Source organism: Ovis aries, chromosome 1, assembly GCF_016772045.2.
Source record: "Ovis aries strain OAR_USU_Benz2616 breed Rambouillet chromosome 1, ARS-UI_Ramb_v3.0, whole genome shotgun sequence".
Taxonomy (NCBI): domain Eukaryota; kingdom Metazoa; phylum Chordata; class Mammalia; order Artiodactyla; family Bovidae; genus Ovis; species Ovis aries.
Window position 1 is genome coordinate 242,795,827 of NC_056054.1, and position 20,090 is coordinate 242,815,916.

A 20,090-nucleotide genomic window follows, 5' to 3' on the forward strand; every position below is an offset into this window, starting at 1 on the left:
GGACAGAGACGCTTTGGAGGGCTACAGTCCATGGGGTCCCAAAGTGTCAGACGTGACTGAAGCAACTTAGCACAGCACAGAACAGACAGACCCAATGATAGAGTGGAGATGACAGAGGATAGAATCAGTGAACTCTATATAATTGATCTAACCTGAACAAAACAGGAAACTAGACTGAAAAGAAAATAAACAAAGCTGCAAAGACCATAATAACAAATAATCTGACCTTTGTGTCATCAGAGTAGACAGACAGGGGCTGAAAGAGTTTTCAAAAAGTAATGGCTGAAAACTTCCCAAGTTTGATGAAGGATATAAGTTCACAAGTACAAAAAACTGACAGGTATATCTACATGGAAAATCACAAGAAATCTACATATTAAATAAATAAAACTATAATTAATGAGTTCAGTAAGGTCACATGATACAGATCAAGACATATAAATCAATAGCAACAAGCATGTAGAAAATCAAAATTAGAAATATAATATTATTTATTGTTAACATAAAAAAAATGAAAGACTTAGGTAGTCTTTAACAGGCCTTAGTTTTAAGTAGAATGATTTCTCCTACTTTATTCATAACCTTAACAAACAGGTACAGGATCTATATGCTGAGTTACAAAATTCTGCTGAAAGAAATCAAAGATGTAAACAAATGGAAAGATTCACTGTTTTCATCATGTATTTGAAGATTAAGCATAATAAAGACAGTTCTCTCCAAATTGGTTTATAGGTTTAACGTAATTTCTATTGAGTTAAAGAAAAAGAAAAACTTGTGTAAATATAGATAAGCTTATTCTAAAGTTAATATAGCAAAAAAATTAATAAACAGAAACTTTCAACTAAATAGGATTAGGAGATCAGAAGGGGAGGCTCTCATTCCCTGTGAAAATAGCAGAGTCTTACTGGAGGGAAATTCTCCTCCTTCTTCCCCAGGAAGAAGGACTCATCCAATGAAAAGCCATGGACTCTATTTACTGAGGCTTTCCAGGTGGCTCAGTGGTAAAGAATCTGCCTGCCAATTCAGGAGACACAGGAGATGCTGGTTCAATCCCTGGGTCGGGAAGGTCCCCTGGACAAGGAAATAGCAACCCTTTCTAGTATCCCAGCCTGGAAAATCCCATGGACAGAGGATCCTGACAGGCTACAGTCCACAGTGCTGCAAAGAGTCAGAAATGACTGAGTGACTAAACACACTGTGTTTATTACAGCCCTCCCAACTTCCCTTTTCCCTCTGAAAAGCATTCTCCTTCCCTTGACATGCAAACACTGGCCACAGACGCAGACCCAAACTACAATTCTCTGCTAATCTCAAATAAACTCATCCTCGCTGTAGAAATATCTGTTGAACTGTTTACTACAAAATATAAACATACAACTATCCCTAGAACAGTTAAAATAATCATGAAAAAGAACAAAGAGGTAGGAATCCTCATACTGAACATTAAGGCCTAATAGAGAGCTACAGTAATGAGGACCACATGCTATTGGTGGAGGTCTGGTCATATAATGATCAGTGGAATAGAATACAGAGTCCAAAAGTAGATTCACACAAATTTGTTGAACTGATATTTTACAAATGTGGAAAAATAATTCATTGGAGAAAGGAGAACTTTTTCAATAGATGGTGCTGGAGCAGTTGGAAATCCACAGGCAAAGATATAAACCTCAACCTAAATTTCATACTTCACATAAAAAATTACTCAAAATATATCAGATATTGAAATATAAAGCTTAAAACTATTAAAATTTTATTAAAGAATAGGAGAAAAATTTTCAGATCTAGGACTAGGCAAATAATTCTTACACTTGGCAATAATATTCCAATCCATGGAAGGAAAAATTGATAAAATGGACTTCATCAAAACTAAACATTTTTACTCTGCAAAAGACCCTGTGAAAAGAAAGACTGGGAGAAAAAATGTGCTAATTAGAAATCCCAAAATATACAACTATCTAGAATATATAAAGCATTTCCAAAACTCAATAGTGAAAGAAAAACTGTTGCCCTACAATTTTATATCAAGTTAAAAATATGCTTAAAATTAACATGGCAGTAGGCTATTTTAAGGTAAAAGAAAATGAAAATTTTCCCTTAATTCTTTTATGGGCTTCCCTGGTGGCTCAGAGGTTAAAGTGCCTACCTCCAATGTGGGAGACCCAGGTTCAATCCCTGGGTCGGGAAGATTCCCTGGAGAAGGAAATGGTAACCCACTCCAATATTCTTGCCTGGAAAATCCCATGGACAGAGAAGCCTGGTAGGCTACAGTCCATGGGGTCACAAAGAGTCAGACATGACTGAGCGACTTCACTTCACTTCTTTTATACTTATGAATGATAAAGCAAAGAATAGCCATAATGTGATTTATAACATACGAAGATATACTGTATGTGCCAAAGAGAGCACAGAGATGGGAACAGAGTAAATAGACCCAAATGTTTTCAATGTTTCTACATTAATATGAAATAGTATAATGCCAACTCTATTACACTGAAAAGTTAAGGACTTGATCTGTAGACCAGAAAAACCATTAAAATTATGTAAATAAAATTATAGCTAAACATCCAATAGATTAATTAAAAGCCAGACATTTGCAGTATGGATTAAGGGGGGAAAAATACTACATATAGGCATTGCACTTTAAAATAAAGGTATAGAAATACATGAATTAATGGATGGAAAAATATATCAGGGAATCAGCATAACAAAGCTGAAATGGCAGTATCAGTATTGGGTATGATAGTCTTCAAGAAGAAATACAGTTGAACACAAATAAGGACATCACAATAATAAAATAACCACTTTATTTTGAATAAAGATAAATATACTTCATCTCACATGCAAGCAAAAGTAATGCTCAAAATTCTCCAAGCCATGCTTCAACAGTATGTGAACCATGAAATTCCAGATGTTCAAGCTGGTTTTACAAAGGCAGAGGAATCAGAGATCAAATTGCCAACATCTGTTGGATCATGGAAAAAGCAAGAGAGTTCCAGAAAAACATCTATTTCTGCTTCACTGACTACACTAAAGCTTTTGACTATGCAGATCACAACAAACTGTGGAAAATTCTTCAAGAGATGGGAATACCAGACCACCTGACATGCCTCCTGAGCAATCTGTATGCAGGTCAAAAAGCAACAGTTAGAACTGGACATGGAACAGACTGATTCCAAATTGGGAAAGGAGTATAACAAGGCTATATGTTGTCACCTTGCTTATTTAACTTACATGCAGAGTACATCATGAGAAATGCTGGGCTGGATGAAGCACAACCTGGAATCAAGATTGCAGGGAAAAATATCAATAAAATAACCTCAGATATGCAAATGATACTACGCTTATGGCAGAAAGTGAAGAGGAACTAAAGAGCCTCTTGATGAGGGTGAAAGAGGAGAGTGAAAAAGCTGGCTTAAAACTCAGCATTCAAAAAAACTAAGATCATGGCATCCAGTCCCATTACTTTATGGCAAATAGTTGGGGTAACAGTGGAAACAGTGAAAAACTATATTTTGGGCTCCAAAATCACTGCAGATGGTGACTGCAACCATGAAATTAAAAGATGCTTGCTCCTTGGAAGAAAAGCTATGACCAACCTAGATGGCATAATAAAAAGCAGAGACATTACTTTACTGATAAAGGTCCATCTAATCAAAGTTATGGTTTTTCCAGTAGTAATGTATGGATGTAAGATTTGGATCATAAAAAATGCTGAGTGCCAAAGAACTTATGCTTTTGAACTGTGGTATTGTAGAAGACTCTTGAGAGTCCCTTGGACTGCAAGGAGATCAAACCACTCAATCCTAAAGGAAATCAGTCCTGAATATTCATTGGAAGGACTGATACTGAAGCTGAAACTCCAATACTTTGGCCACCTGATGTGAAGAACTGACTCATACAAAGACCCTGATGCTGGGAAAGATTGAAGGCGGGAGGAGAAGGGGACGATAGAGGATGAGATGGTTGATGGCATCACCAACTCGATGGATATGCGTTTGAGTAAGCTCTGGGAGTTGGTGATAGACAGCGAGGCCTGGCTTACTGAAGTCCATGGGGTCACAATGAGATAGACACGACTGAGTGACTGAACTGAAATGATAAATATACAAAAGCTGAAACAATCTTAAATACTCCTGAACACATAGCTTCAAAATTTCAGAAGTAAAAGAAGAACTTGACAGAATTCCCTGGTGGCGCAAGGAAGAATCCACCTGCCAATGCAAGAAGATAGTTTTAATGTCTGGTCTGGGAAAATTTCACGTGCTGTGGAGCAACTGGTCCCGTGTGCCACAACTACTGAGTCCACACTCTAGAGCCCACAAGCCATAACTACTGAAGCCCGCACACTTAGAGCCTGTGCTCTGCAAAGAGAGAAATCACCAATGTGAAGCCCTTGCACTGCAACAAGAGAAAGCCTGTGCAAAGCAATGAAGACCCAGTGCAGCCAAACCAACAAACAAACAAAAAATTTAAAGAAATAAATAATTTTAAAAAGAAATGAGAAATTCCCCAATAATAACTGAAAGTTATAAAACCTCTCTCTCAGCAATTGATAGAACAATGAAAATAATACATACATGCAAAGGAGCTTCCCAGGTGGTGCAGTGGTAAAGAATCTATCTGCCAAAACAGGAGACACAAGAGAGGTGGGTTCAATCCCTAGGTTGGGCAGATCTCCTGGAATAAGAAATGGCAACCTACTCCAGTGTTCTTATCTGGAAAATTCTGTGGACAGAGGAGACTGGATTACAGTCTATGGGGTCACAAAGATTTGGACACAAAGAGTCAGACATGACTGCGCACACACGCAGGCAAAGACATACATAATGAAGACTCAAAAGATGAATAACACTATTAAACAACTTAGTCTAATTGTTATTTATATTTAACTACACAGGAGAACTGCAGAATACATGTTCTTTCCAATTTTATTTGGTACAAGATAAACAATATGCTGGGCCATAAAACAAGCCTCAATAAATTTAGAACTGATATAATATAGAGTATACCCTCTGAGCATCATATGATTAAATCATAATAAAATATTTTTAAACTGACATATATGTGAAAATTAAACAATGCATTTTGCAATAATGTATAGAAGAAAAATTAATCAAAAGAAAAATAATGAATTACAATAAAAACAACATATCAAAATTTGTGTGATGCATTATAGTTCTTACAGGAAGTTTTATACCTTAAATTATTTATATTAGAAAATTAATTAAAGTGAAGCATTGCAGACTTTATTTTTTGGGGCTCCAAAATCACTGCAGATGGTGACTGAAGCCATGAAATTAAAAGATGCTTACTCCTTGGAAGGAAAGCTATGACCAACCTAGATAGCATATTCAAAAGCAGAGACATTACTTTGCCAACAAAGGTCCATCTAGTCAAGGCTATGGTTTTTCCAGTGGTCATGTATGGGTGTGAGAGTTGGACTGTGAAGAAGGCTGAGCACCAAAGAATTGAAGCTTTTGAACTGTGGTGTTGGAGAAGACTCTTGAGAGTCCGTTGGACTGCAAGGAGATCCAACCAGTCCATTCTGAAGGAGATCAGCCCTGGGATTTCTTTGGAAGAAATGATGCTAAAGCTGAAACTCCAGTACTTTGGCCACCTCACGCGAAGAGTTGACTCATTGGAAAAGACTCTGATGCTAGGAGGGATTTGAGGCAGGAAGGGAAGGGGACGACAGAGGATGAGATGGCTGGATGGCATCACCGACTCGATGGACATGAATTTGAGTGAACTCCGGGAGTTGGTGACAGACAGGGAGGTCTGGCATGTTGCAATTCATGGGGTCGCAAAGAGTTAGACATGACTGAGTGACTGAACTGAACTGAACTGAAGGAAGTTAAAAAAATCACTCAAATCTACATAAAGAAAAAACATCAATATAAGACCAGAACTTGGTGAAGTATAAATGTCAATGGAAAACAACATAAGTTAATAAACCTAGCTAAACTTACCAAGAAGAAAAGGAAAGGAAAAATAAATTATGATTATCAGGGATGGCAATAAGTAAGAAAAGTTGATAAATATCTTGAAAATACTACTTATCAAGACTGATACAAGCTACAGCAGAAGATATATATAGTCCTGTATCTAATACAAAAATTGAATTTGTTATCAAAATCATTTCCACAAGCAAATTTCTGGGTTCACTGATGAATTCTATAAAATATGAGGAAGAAATAACACATATTTCAGAAACTCTGAGAGAATATAGGGGGAATACAGACTTTACAACTGGTTTTAAGAAGCCAACATAATTCTTAAAATGAAACCTGACAAAAATATTACCAAAAAATAATACTCTATACCAGTATTTCTCATAAAACCACAAAAGATTTTTAACAAGATATTGGCAAAATTGATCCAGCAATATGTATGATTTGAGTGACTGAGTGAAAGTTGCACAGTTGTGTCTAACCCTTTGTGACCCCATAGACTATACAATCCATGGAATTCTCCAGGCCAGAATACTGGAGTTGGTAGCTGTTCCCTTCTCCAGGGGATCTTCCCAACCCAGGAATCAAACCCAGGTCTCACTCATTGGGGTGGGTTCTTTACCAGCTGAGCTACTAGAATAATAAATCTTGATGGAGTTTACCTTAAGTATGCAAGACTGGTTTAATATGCACAAGTCATCAATGTAATTCACTGTATTAACACAGTAAAAGAAACCCAATATAATCATTTCAAATAGATTCAGTTCAGTCACTCAGTTGTGTCCGACTGCAGAGCACCAGGCTTCCCTGTCTATAACCAAATCCTGGAGCCTACTTAAACTCATGTCCATCAAGTCAGTGATGCCATCCAGCCATCTCATCCTCTGTCGTCCACTTCTCTTCCTGCCCTCAATCCCTCCCAGCATCAGGGTCTTTTCCAATGAGTCAGTTCTTCACATCAGGTGGCCAAAGTATTGGAGTTTGAGCTTCAGTATCAGTCCTTCCAATGAACATTCAAGTCTGATTTCCTTTAGGATTCACTGGTTGGATCTCCTTGCAGTCCAAGGGACTCTCAAGAGTCTTCTCCAACACCACAGTTCAGAAGTATCAATTCTTTGGCACTCAGCTTTCTTTATAGTCCAACTCTCACATCCATGCATGACTACTGGAAAAACCATAACTTTGAATAGACAAAGATTTGTGGGCAGAGTAATGTCTCTGCTTTTTATTATGCTGTCTAGGTTGGTCATAACTTTTCTTCCAAGGAGCAAGCATCTTTTAATTTCATGGCTTCAGTCACCATCTGCAGTGATTTTGGAGCCCAGAAAAATAAAGTCTGTCACTGTTTCCATTGTTTCCCATCTATTTGTCATGAAGTGATGGTACGAGATGCCATGATCTTAGTTTTCTGAATGTTGAGTTTTAAGCCAGCTTTTCACTCTCCTCTCACTTTCATCAAGAAGCTTTTTAGTTCCTTTTCACTTTCTGCCATAAGTATGATGTCATCTGTATATCTGAGATCACTGATATTTCTCCCAGCAATCTTGATTTCAGTATGTGCTTCATCCAGCCCAGCATTTTGCATGATGTACTCTGCATATAAGTTATGTAAGCAGGGTGACAATATACAGCCTTGACTTACTTCATTCCTGATTTGGAACTAGTCTGTTGTTCCATGTACTGTTCTAACTGTTGCTTATTGACCTGCATATAGATTTCTCAGGGGACAGGTCAGGTGGTCTGGTATTCCCATCTCTTTAAGAATTTTCCAGTTTGTTGTGATCCACACAGTCAAAGGCTTCGGCATAGTCAATAAAGCAGAAGTAGATGTTTTTCTGGAACTCATGCTTTTCCAATGACCCAATGGATGTTGGCAATTTGATATCTGGTTCTTCTGCCTTTTCTAAATCCAACTTGAACATCTGGAATTTAATGGTTCATATACTGTTGAAGCCTGGCTTGAAGAATTTTGAGTATTACTTTGCTAGTGTGTGAGATGAGTGCAATTGTGTGGTAGTTTGAGCATTCTTTGGCATTGCCTTTCTTTGAGATTGGAATGAAAACTGACCTTTTCCAGTCCTGTTGCCACTGCTGAGTTTTCCAAATTTGCTGGCGTACTGAGTGCAACACTTTCACAGCATCATCTTTTAGGATTTGAAATAGCTCCACTGGAATTCCATCACCTCCACTAGCTTTGTTCGTAGTGATGCTTTCTAAGGCCCACTTGACTTCACATTCCAGAATGTCTGGCTCTAGGTGAGAGACCACACCATAATGATTATCTGGGTCATGAAGATCTTTTTTTTTTACAGTTCTTCTGTGTCTTCTTGCCACCTCTTCTTAATATTTTCAGCTTATGTTAGGTCTATAGTACTTCTGTCCTTTATTGTGCCCATTTTTGCATGAAATGTTTCCTTGGTATCTCTAATTTTCTTGAAGAGATCTCTAGTCTTTTCGATTGTGTTGTTTTCCTCTATTTCTTTGCATTGATCATTGAGGAAGTCTTTCTTACCTCTACTTGCTATTCTTCAGAACTCTGCATTCAAATGGGTATATCTTTCCTTTTCTCCTTGCATTTTGCTTCTCTTCTCTTCTCAGCTATTTGTAAGGCCTCCTCAGGCAACCATTTTGCCTTTTTTGCATTTCTTTTTCTCGAGGATGGTCTTGATTCCTGACTCCTGTACAATGTCATGAACCTCTATCCATAGTTCTTCAGGCACTTTGTCTATCAGATCTAATCCCTTGAATCTATTTGTAACTTCCACTGTATAATCTTAAGGGATTTGATTTAAGTCATACCTGAATGCTCTAGTGGTTTTCCCTACTTTCTTCAATTTAAGTCTGGAATTGGCAATAAGGAGTTCATCATCTGAGCCACAGTCAACTCCCAGTCTTGTTTTTGCTGATGTAGAGAGCTTCTCCATCTTTGTTGCAAAGAATATAATCAATCTGATTTTGGTATTGACCATCTCATGATGTCCTTGTGTAGAGTCTTCTCCTGTGTTGTTGGAAGAGGGTGTTTACAAACAAGCATTCAACAAAAGTCATCAATCATCTGTGATAACTCTCAATATACAAGCAATAGTAAGAACTTTCTTAGCCTGATAAAGGGCATATGAAAAAGCTATTTAATGCTAACATATTGAGTGCTTTGGAGTTGAAAAGACAAAGGCAAATGTCCCGACCTACCATTTCTTTTGAGTCTTGTATTGCAGCTATAAGCTGATTGCTGTAAAGAAATGATAATACTTAAAAGGACTAAAGTTCAAAAATAAGCAAAACTTAATGAAATTGTTAAGGCATCAGTTCATTCCACACTGATCTATAGATTTAGGGCAGTCCCAAACACAATCCCAACAGACACTTCTGTAGAAATTGATTCTAATACTTACATAGAAGCACAAATGACCTACAATATCCAAAGCAACCTTGGAAAAGAACATTATTGGGGGATGTACATTAGCTAACCTCCAGACTTACTAGGAAGCTACAGGGATAAATCTGGTTCTACTCTACAACTGATAAACAGATTAAAGAAGAGAGAGTCCAGAAATACAATCACATGTTGATGGTAAGTCAAGTTTTGACAAAGGTGCTCCAGAAATCCAAAAGGGATCCAAAGGGATAGGAATGTCTTCAATATCTGAAAGAGATATCCAGTATCCAAAAGGCATAGGAATGTCTTCAGTAAATGATCCAGAAAAAGTGGACAGCCATATGGAGATAAGTAACTTCAAACACTATCTAGTACCATACACAAAATTTAACTCAAGCTGTATCTGGAACTAAAATATGTTAACTGAATCTATAAAACTTTAAAAATAATAAGCATGGTATAATACTCTTTAATGTGGATTTAGCAAAAGTTTTATAGACAAAACTAAGAAAGCAATAACCATAGAAGAAGAAAAAAACATATATCAGACTTTGTGTACAGTAAAACTTTGGCCATCAAAAGATATTTTAAAAATTAATAGGTAACCCAAAGACAGGGAAGAAACTTTTACAAACATGTATCTGATGGAAGACTCCTATATACAATCTAGTTTTAAAAACTCTTATAACTCAACAATTAACAGACAAAAGAAAATTATTAAATATGAGCAAAATATTTCAACAGTTGACAAAAGGAGAGATACTAATGACCAATAAGCACATGAAAACTGTTCAGTATTGCTTGTTAGGAAAATGTCTGTTAAAATTGCAGAAAGATATCTACACACCTGATCAGAATAATTCAAATGAAAACGAATGACCTAACTAAATTTGGGGGAGAATATTAAGCACTTGTAACTCTCATGCATTTTTATTTGGTGTGTAATACTGTACAACCACACTGGAAAAACCTCTGGCAATTTTTTATGAAACTAAGCATATATTTGTATTTTGACACAGTAATTCAATCCTGTGTTTATCCAAGAGAAGTGAAAACACATGTTCACAAAAACACTTGTATAAAAATATTTTTAGCAGCTTTATTTATAATAGCCAAAGCCTGGAAATAGCTCATGATTGCTTCAGTGACAATGGCTAAAGAAGGTGGAATCCAGATGGTGGAATTGAATGACACAGAGCTCATCTTCCCTCACAAACACATCAAAACTACAACTACATAGAGAACAACTCTTAGAAATTGACCTGAAGACTAGCAGAACATCTGTTCTACAACTAAGCTATAAAGAAAGATCCACACGGAGTCTGATAGGAAGAAAAGAGAAGTGATGTAGTCTGGAATCACATTGCTAGCTGGGAACCCAGGAGACAGGGGGATATCACAGCCTTGGGTAGTGAGGTGTTCAAGTCACGTAATAGGAACACCAGCCTTGCAGTCTGACAGCCTCCTTAAGCTGGTTTGAAAATCAGTGAGGTTTACCAGAGGGCTCTAAGAAATTGAGACTCTGCTTTTCAAGATTGCATACACAGACTTTGCTTAATCCCAGGCACAACATGGAGACAGCCAATTGAAAACTGCCCAATGATCTGGCTTGCTTGCCAGTACCACCGACATCATGTTGCCCAGCTCTCACTGGGCTCCTGCTCCAGTCCCTCTTGCTCTGGTGCTGCTCCCAGTTAAGACAGAGGTAGCCACTGCAAATGAGAGTGTTCACATTAAAGAGGGAACAGAACTGGGTTGGGCCCTGGCCCTGTCTTTGACCAGGGCAGAGGCAACCATTGCAGGTATCTGAATTTGTGCACACACTTCGGTTCAGTCGCTTAGTCATTTCCAACTCTGCAACCTCATGAATCGCAGCACGCCAGGCCTCCCTGTCCATCACCAACTCCCGGAGTTCACTCAGACTCACGTCCATCGAGTCAGTGATGCCATCCAGCCATCTCATCCTCTGTCGTCCCCTTCTCCTCCTGCCCCCAATCCCTCCCAGCATCAGAGTCTTTGCCAAGGAGTCAACTCTTCGCATGAGGTGGCCAAAGTACTGGAGTTTCAGCTTTAGCATCATTCCTTCTAAAGAACACCCAGGGCTGATCTCCTTTAGAATGGACTGGTTGGATCTCCTTGCAGTCCAAGGGACTCTCAAGAGTCTTCTCCAACACCACAGTTCAAAAGCTTCAATTCTTCAGCGCTCAGCCTTCTTCATGGTCCAACTCTCACATCCATACGTGACCACAGGAAAAACCATAGCCTTGATTAGATGGACCTTAGTTGGCAAAGTAATGTCTCTGCTTTTTAATATGCTATCTAGGTTAGTCATAACTTTTCTTCCAAGGAATAATCGTTTTTAATTTCATGGCTTCAGTCACCATCTGCAGTGATTTTGGAGCCCCCCCCCCAAAATAAAGTCTGACACTGTTTCCACTGTTTGCCCATCTATCTGTCATGAAGTGATGGGACCAGTTGCCATGATCTTCATTTTCTGAATGTTGAACTTTGAGCCAACTTTTTCACTCTTCACTTTCATTTTCATCAAGAGGCTTTTTAGTTCCTCTTCACTTTCTGCCATAAGGGTGGTATCATCTGCATATCTGAAGTTATTGATATTTCTCCTGGAAATCTTGATTCCAGCTTGTGCTTCTTCCAGCCCTGCATTTCCCATGATGTACTCTGCATATAAGATAAATAAGCAGGGTGACAATATACAGCCTTGACGTACTCCTTTTCCTATTTGGAACCAGTCTGTTGTTCCATGCCCAGTTCTAACTGTTGCTTCCTGACCTGCATACAGATTTCTCAAGAGGCAGGTCAGGTGGTCTGGTATTCCCATCCCTTTCAGAATTTTCCACAGTTTATTGTGATCCACACAGTCAAAGGCTTTGGCATAGTCAATAAAGCAGAAATAGATGTTTTTCTGGGACTCTCTTGCTTTTTCCATGATCCAGCGGATGTTGGCAATTTGATCTCTGGTTCCTCTGCCTTTTCTAAAACAAGCTTGAATATCAGGAAGTTCACAGTTCACGTATTGCTGACGCGTGGCTTGGAGAATTTTGAGCATTACTTTACTAGCATGTGAGATGAGTGCAACTGTGTGGTAGTTTGAGCATTCTTTCACATTGCCTTTCTTGGGGATTTGCATGAAAACCGACCTTTTCCAGTCCTGTGGCCACTGCTGAGTTTTCCAAATTTGCTAGCCTATTGAGTGCAGCACTTTCACAGCATCATCTTTCAGGATTCGAAATAGCTCCACTGGAATTCCATCACCTCCACTAACTTTGTTCGTAGTGATGCTTTCTAAGGCCCACTTGACTTCACATTCCAGGATATCTGGCTCTAGGTGAGTGATCACACCATCATGATTATCTGGGTCGTGAAGATCTTTTTTATACAGTTCTTCTGTGTATTCTTGCCACCTCTTCTTCTGCTTCTGTTAGGTCCATACCATTTCTGTCCTTTATCGAGCCCATCTTTGCATGAAATGTTCCCTTGGTATCTCTAATTTTCTTAAAGAGATCTCTAGTCTTTCTCATTCTGTTCTTTTCCTCTATTTCTTTGCATTGATCACTGAGGAAGGCTTTCTTATCTCTCCTTGTTATTCTTCAGAACTCTGCATTCAAATGTGTGTGTTTTTTCTTTTCTCCTTTACCTGTAGATTCTCTTCTTTTCTCAGCATTTGTAAGGCCTCCTCAGACAGCCATTTTGCCTTTTTGCATTTCTTTTCTTGAGGATGGTCTTGAGAATGTTATATCCCACCAAGAAATGATACCCCACATCCAAGGCAAGGAGAACCCCTGGAAAGACAGTAGGAGGAGCAAAATCACGTTTAGAATCAAATCCCATACTGTCAGGAGCTGTGTTAGGCATTACTGACAAAATGGAGGCATGGCCCCAACCCCTCTCCTCATCTTGCAGGCTCGGTCCTGGGATGAAGGAGTTAAGCCTTGTGATTCTGACTTATTCTTTCCTTTCTTCAGTTGAGTTGGATGGAAAGAATGTTAATGTGCTTGAGAGAAGCATGAGAAAGCACAAAGCCTTCTGCAGTTGTGCCCAGAAAATAATCTATAAAGTAACCATTGACATTTGTTCAAGGATCTTTACAAAGAATGTCCCAGGATGAGCACATAGGCCTCAGCTTGAGGCCATGGGAAGGATTGTTGTCTGAGACCTGTTTGTGAGGGAAATATTTATGGCAAAAGAAGTTTGTTGAGTTTAGGGTTTAGGAATAATTAAGAATAGCTAGAAGCCTTTTCAGGAGATAGTGATCTTAAGATAGGGGCAAATAGGATTTAGAAAGATAAGAAATAAACTGAGGAATGTAGCATGAGTTACAATGTAATCACAAGTTAATTATAGGACACATAGACAAAGTAGATAATAGATAGTAAAGCTGATTCTGAGAGAATCACTGAAGCAGGAACTGTGTTTGTAGGACAACAATGATTTCTGGAGACAGTAAATCTGGGTGGGGAAAACTAAAAATGTCAAACCTCTGACCTAATGCTTTTGTTAAAGTATAAAAGAAAACCTGAAGCTTGAAATAAACATGTAGTTTTGTACTATGAGTCAGAGGCTACATCATCATCTACCGACACCACTCATCCCTTCAGGCTGATTCCCTGGCTGCTGGAGCTGGACGCCGGCACCACAACCACCAGAGATACTTGGAGGGCTCAAACAAAACCTTGTGTGCACCACGAGTCCCTACAGAGACTGAGCCAGACCTGCCTTTGAGTGTTTGAGTGTCACCTATGGAGGTACAGGTCAGCAGTGGTCTGCCACAGGGGCAGGGGCCTGGATGCGGCAGACCTGGGTGTGGTATAAGCCCTCTTGGAGGAGGTCACCATTAATCCCACCATAGAGCCACCAGAACTTACACAGGACTGGCAAAAACAGACTCTTGGAGGGCACAAACAAAACCTCGTGTGCACCAGGACCCAGGAGGAAGGAGCAGTGACCCCACAAGAGACTGACCCAGACTTGCCTGTGTGTGTCCAGGAGTTTCCAGTGGAGTCATGTGTCAGCAGTGGCCTGCTGCAGGGTTGGGGGCACTGAGTGTGGCAGGCATCCATGGGACCTTTTGAAGGAGGTTGCCATTATCTTCATTACCTCTACCATAGTTTGGTCTCAGGTCAAACAACAGGAGGAAACACAGCCCCACTCATCAACAGAAAACTGGATTAAAAATTTACTGGGTATAGCCCCGCCCATCAGAACAAGATCCAGTTTCCCCCACAGTCAGTGTCTCCCATCAGGAAGCTTCCATAAGCCTCTTATCCTTATTCCTCAGAGGGCAGACAGAATGAAAACCACATCACAGAAAACTAATCAAACTGATCACATGAACCATAGCCTTGTCTAACTCAATGAAACTATGAGCCATCCCATGTAGGGCCACCCAAGACAGATGGGTCATGGTAGAGAGTTCTGACAAAATGTGGTCCACTGGAGAAGGGAATGGCAAATCATGTCAGTATTCTTGCCTTGAAAAGCCCATGAACAGTATGAACAGTATCCTGACTTCTAACTATACTGCAAAGTAATAGAAATTAATACAGCATGTTTCTGGCAGAAAAGCAGACATATGAATCAACAGAAAAGAACACAAAGCACAGAAATAAACCTAAGCTCATATGGTCAATTAATATATGACAAAGGAGGCAAAAATATTCAATGGTGAAAAGACAGTCTCTTCAATAAGCAGCATTAGGAAGACTGGACAGTTACATGTGAAAGAATGAAATTAGAAAATTTTCTTACAATATATACAAACATAGACTCAAAATGGATTAAAGACATAAATGTGAGACCAAAAGTCACAAAACTCAAAGAAGAAAACAGGTAGTACTCTCTATGGCAGAAACTATAGCAGCACTTTTTTTTTTTTTTTTTTGATCTATATCCTCAGGCAAGGAAATAAAAAGCAAAAATTAACAAACAGGACCCAATCAAATTTAAAAGCTTTTGCACATCAAAGGAAGCCATCAACAAAATGAAAAGATACCCCACTGGATGGGAGGAAATATTTGCAAGTAATATGTTTGACAGGGGGTTAATATTCAAAATCTATAAAAGGCTCATTCAACACAATATCAAAAGAAAAACAATCTGATCGAAACTGAACAGAAGGACCTAACAGACATTTTTCCAAAAATACAGCTAGCCAACAGGTACATGAAAAGGTGCTCAGCATCATTAATCATCAGGGGAATGTAAGTCAAAACCACAGTGAGAAATCACCTCATACCTGTCAGGGTGGCTGTCATCAAAATTCTACAAATAATATGTATTGGCAAGGATGTGGAGAAAAGGTAGACTTGTGCCTTTTTGGTGGGAATGTAAATTGGTAAAGTCACTATGAAAAACAGTATGGAGATTCCCGAAAAAATTAAAAATATAACTACCATATCATCCACCAATCTCACTCTTGGATATTAGCATTATTTACAATTGCCAAGATATGGAAGCAATCTAAGTGTCCATCAATAGAGAAATGGATAAAGAAGATGTAGCATGTGTGTGTGTGTATGTGTGTGTGTGTGTGTATATATATATATATATATATATATATATAATATTACTCAGTCATGAAAGGAATAACGTTTTGCTATTTGCAACAACATAGATACATCTGGAAGCTTTTATGCTTAGTGAAGTAAGTCAAACAGAGAAAGACAAATACTGTATTTTAACTTGTACATTGAACCTAAAAAAATTAATGAATATAACAAAACAGAAACTCACTGTTACAGAGAACAAACTGTTTAATCAAGGAAATAATTCCTATAAGATTTTATTTCTCTTATGATTCCTAATTTTTTTATTTTTTATTGGAGTATTGTTGTGTTAGTTTTAAGTGTAGAGAAAAGTGATTCAGTTGTACATATACTTGTATTAATAGCCATTCTTTTTTTCTTTTTTTTTTTTCTTTTCCCATTTGGTTATTACAGAGTATTGAGTAGAGTTCCCTGTGCTATACAGTAGGTTCTTGTTGGTTGTTTTAAATATAGCAGTGTACACATGTCAATCCCAAACTCCCAATCTATCCCTCCCCGTCACCCTTTCCTCCCAACCCCAGAACTCATAAGTTCCTTTTCTAAGTCTGTGAATCTGTCTCTGTTTTGTAAACTGTTTGTATCATTTATTTTTTTTAGATTTCTCATGTAAGTGCTATGATAGTAATGAAGCACTTATGCGTTCATTTTGGGGATTCATTAAGTTTTGAGTTTAGGGAAGTTTCACAAAACTCACCTGAAAATTGCATAATTATAATTGACATATATAACAGTTCAAGACATTGAATATATACCAACTTTAGCAATTTATTTTATTTCATTTTAACAAATTTCATCAAAATTTTCCTAAATACTGATGCTCTAAAGATAAGGCAATATTCCACTACTTAAGTAGCCTAGTAGAGGAGAACCACATTTAAACCTTTACAACCAGGTGAGAAGGGCAATTAAAGAGGTTTATATAGGGTACCACAGGAACACACTGAGAGATAAGTGTATTCTTTCTGTGCAGGAGACAAAGTCTTGCTGTTGTTCAGCCACTCAGTCATGTCTGACTATGCAACCCCATGGACTGAAGCATGCCAGTCATCCCTGTCCTTCATCATCTCCTGGAGCTTGCTCAAACTCATGTCCATTGAGTCAGTGATGTCATCCACCATTCTCATCCTCTGATGTCCCCTTCTTCTCCAGCCTTCTATGTTTCCCAGCATCAGGCTCTTTTCTATTGAATCAACTCTATGCATCAGGTGGACAAAGTATTGGAGTTTGAGCTTCAGTATCAGTCCTTCCAATGAATATTCAGGACTGATTTCCTTTAGGATTGAGTGGTTTGATCTCCTTGCAGTCCAAGGGACTCTCAAGAGTCTTCTCCAACACCACATTTCAAAAGCATCAGTTCTTCGGTGCTCAGCCTTCTTTATGGTCCAACTCTCACATCTATACATGACTACTGGAAAAACCATAGCTTTGACTAGACAGACCTTTGTCAGCAAAGTAATGTCTCTGCTTTTTTAATGCACTGTCTAGGTTTGTTATAACATTTCTTCCAAGGAGCAAGCATCTTTTAATTTCATGGCTACAATCACCATCTGCAGTGCTTTTGAAGTCTATAGATAGTTTTATAATTTCTCTCTTTTGCCTTTCCCCTCAGCTACTATATTTTAAAAATAACTGCTAAGAAGAGTCAAATATTCCTTCAAGAAGCTAGAGGAAGTCACGTTTGTCCCAAGTTCTATGGTTTACCAAGAGGGTTGCTCAAGGCAAAAGAAGGGCATTCTAGGTAACTGTAGAGAGAATCATCAAGGTATCTTCCTCTGGAGGATTTCAGAAGCATCAGCACGGGTAGCCAGCACTTTAGCAACAAGTGAGCACATTTAGAGTATATGAGTACCATTCTCACAAGAGAAGAAACTGATATCTGAAAGGTGAAGCTGTTTTCCCAATAATGTAGAAATGGCTCAGTTCCAAAGATGTTTAGAAACAGTTTCGCTAAATAGTCCAGGCTTTTTCACACTCATTACAAACATGAAGACGGTGTAAACAGCTGTCCAGATCTTTTCTAGAAGCAGGACCAGCAACATAATGCTGAACCCTGGACAAACTAAAAATGCTGACCCCCTTGCTAAAAAATGCAGAATTTTAAGAGAGCATTGAACTACATGTGGTGTTCCATGCAACTGACTAAGGCCCTTGAAGCCAGCCCTGGCAGTGTGCAGTATCACTTTACATATTGAAGCATGCAAGCTAAATAGTTTCCATTTCTGTCCAGTACTGGAAATCACTGGTTTACAAGGCAGCAAATGCAGATCTGAGTCCTACACTCTGTCACACATCACCTATTGGATTGGGGGCAAGTTATATTTGGTTTCCTTTCTGAAATGTGATCATACAAATTAAATTTCCATGGTAAGTTCCAGCATCACATATGAACTGGACACATAGATTTTAGTCCAGTGAATGTACAAATAACTGAGTGTATTATAAATACTATGAGAATCTGTGACTTTAAAATCTTGCTATTAGTGTTAGAACAAGAACTATATTAATTAAACAATCTTTTTTTTCTCCCCTGCAACTTTTGGGGATCTTCATCCCAGATATGAGCTACCAATCATAAGTAAAGATCATTTTAAAACCAGAAATGCTTATTAAAAGCAAAGTTATATATTTAGGATTAAGAACATAATACCAGGGCTTTTCTGGTGGTGCAATGGATAGGAGTCCTCCTGCCAATGCAGGAGACAGGGTTCCGATCCCTGGTCCAGAAAGATTCCATGTGCTGTGGAGCCACTAAGCACCACAACTACTGAACTTATACTCTAGGGCCTGCAGGTTACAACTACTGAGCCCACGTGCTACAACTACTGAAGCCTGCGTGCCTAGAGCCTGTGCTCTGCAACAAGAAGAGACACCACAATGAGAAGCCTCCATACTGCAACAAAGAGTAGCCCCCATGCACTGCAATTAGAGAAAGCCGGGGCAAACCAATGATGACCCACCACAGCCAAAGCTAAAAGAAAAAAAAAAATTATGGTATAAAAAAGAGGATTAGACAGTTAAGATGTAAAAAAGAATCATGTGTACTATCTATTCAATACATATAGTATTCTTCATTGTACTCTGTTGCCGTTACTTTTTACTATTCATAGGTAGAATAAGTTACATAGTGCCTAACAATTCTAAAAGTCTGTTTACTTACATTTTAACTTTTACTCTTGTACTGAAAAACAGGAGTGCCAGTTCTTGACTGTGGACCTCTCTCTGTGGGAAACCTGGCAACTTCCTTCATGGTCTGTGCGTGCTAGAGAGCTGGCTTTTTCCAGTACATCATTAAAAACCTGGCACCAAAGCTCAAAGTATCTATTTCCCAGAGGCAGATCACTGTCATGCACTCTCCATTAAAAATAGAAAACAGCAGGAGGCAAAGTACCTCTGCCAGCACCCAGCCCTATGTCCCAAAAACATCTCTCCAGGAAATTGTAAAAGCAGGGGACTCACAGTCCTGCTGACGCTGGCCTGTGAGTTCCTGCCTGCATTATGTGATGCCTGCTATTGTGCGCCTAAACCTTTGGAAGATAACTTTTAAGTCATCATGGGACAAATAGGGGCAGGACAAATATTCATCTATTTTACCAGTGAGAAACGAAAAGTCATATGGATAAAGTGAAATGCTAAAGGTCACATTTTAAAATAATTTTATTTATTTATTTATTTATTTTTTTGGCTGTGCTGGGTCTACACTGCTGTGCGGGCTTTTTCTGGTTGAGAGAGTGGGGGCTACTCTCTCACTGTGGTGTGTGGGCTTCTAATTGTGGTGGCTTCTCTTGCTGTGGATCAAGAGAAGTTCTAGGGCACAAGAACTTCAGTAATTGTTGAACACGGGCTCGGTGGTTGTGGCTCCTGGGCTCTGGAGCACAAGCTCAGTAGTTGTGGTGCACAGGCTTAGTTGCTCTGCAGCATGTGGGGTCTTCTCAGATCTGGGATCAAATCTGTGTCTTCTGCTTTGGCAGGTGGAATCTTTTACCACTGAGTCATCAGGAAAGCCCAAGGTTATATATCTTAATTGATGGGGCACTTGACCTTCCTTTTCCAGCATAAATCATCAGTGTAGTAGGCTTCTTAATATTTATAGCTAACACATCACTTACTCTATACCGGATCCTCTCACAAGCACTTTATATTTATTGACACATTTAATCCTACAACAAACCTCTAGGGCAGGGACCAATATTACCCCAT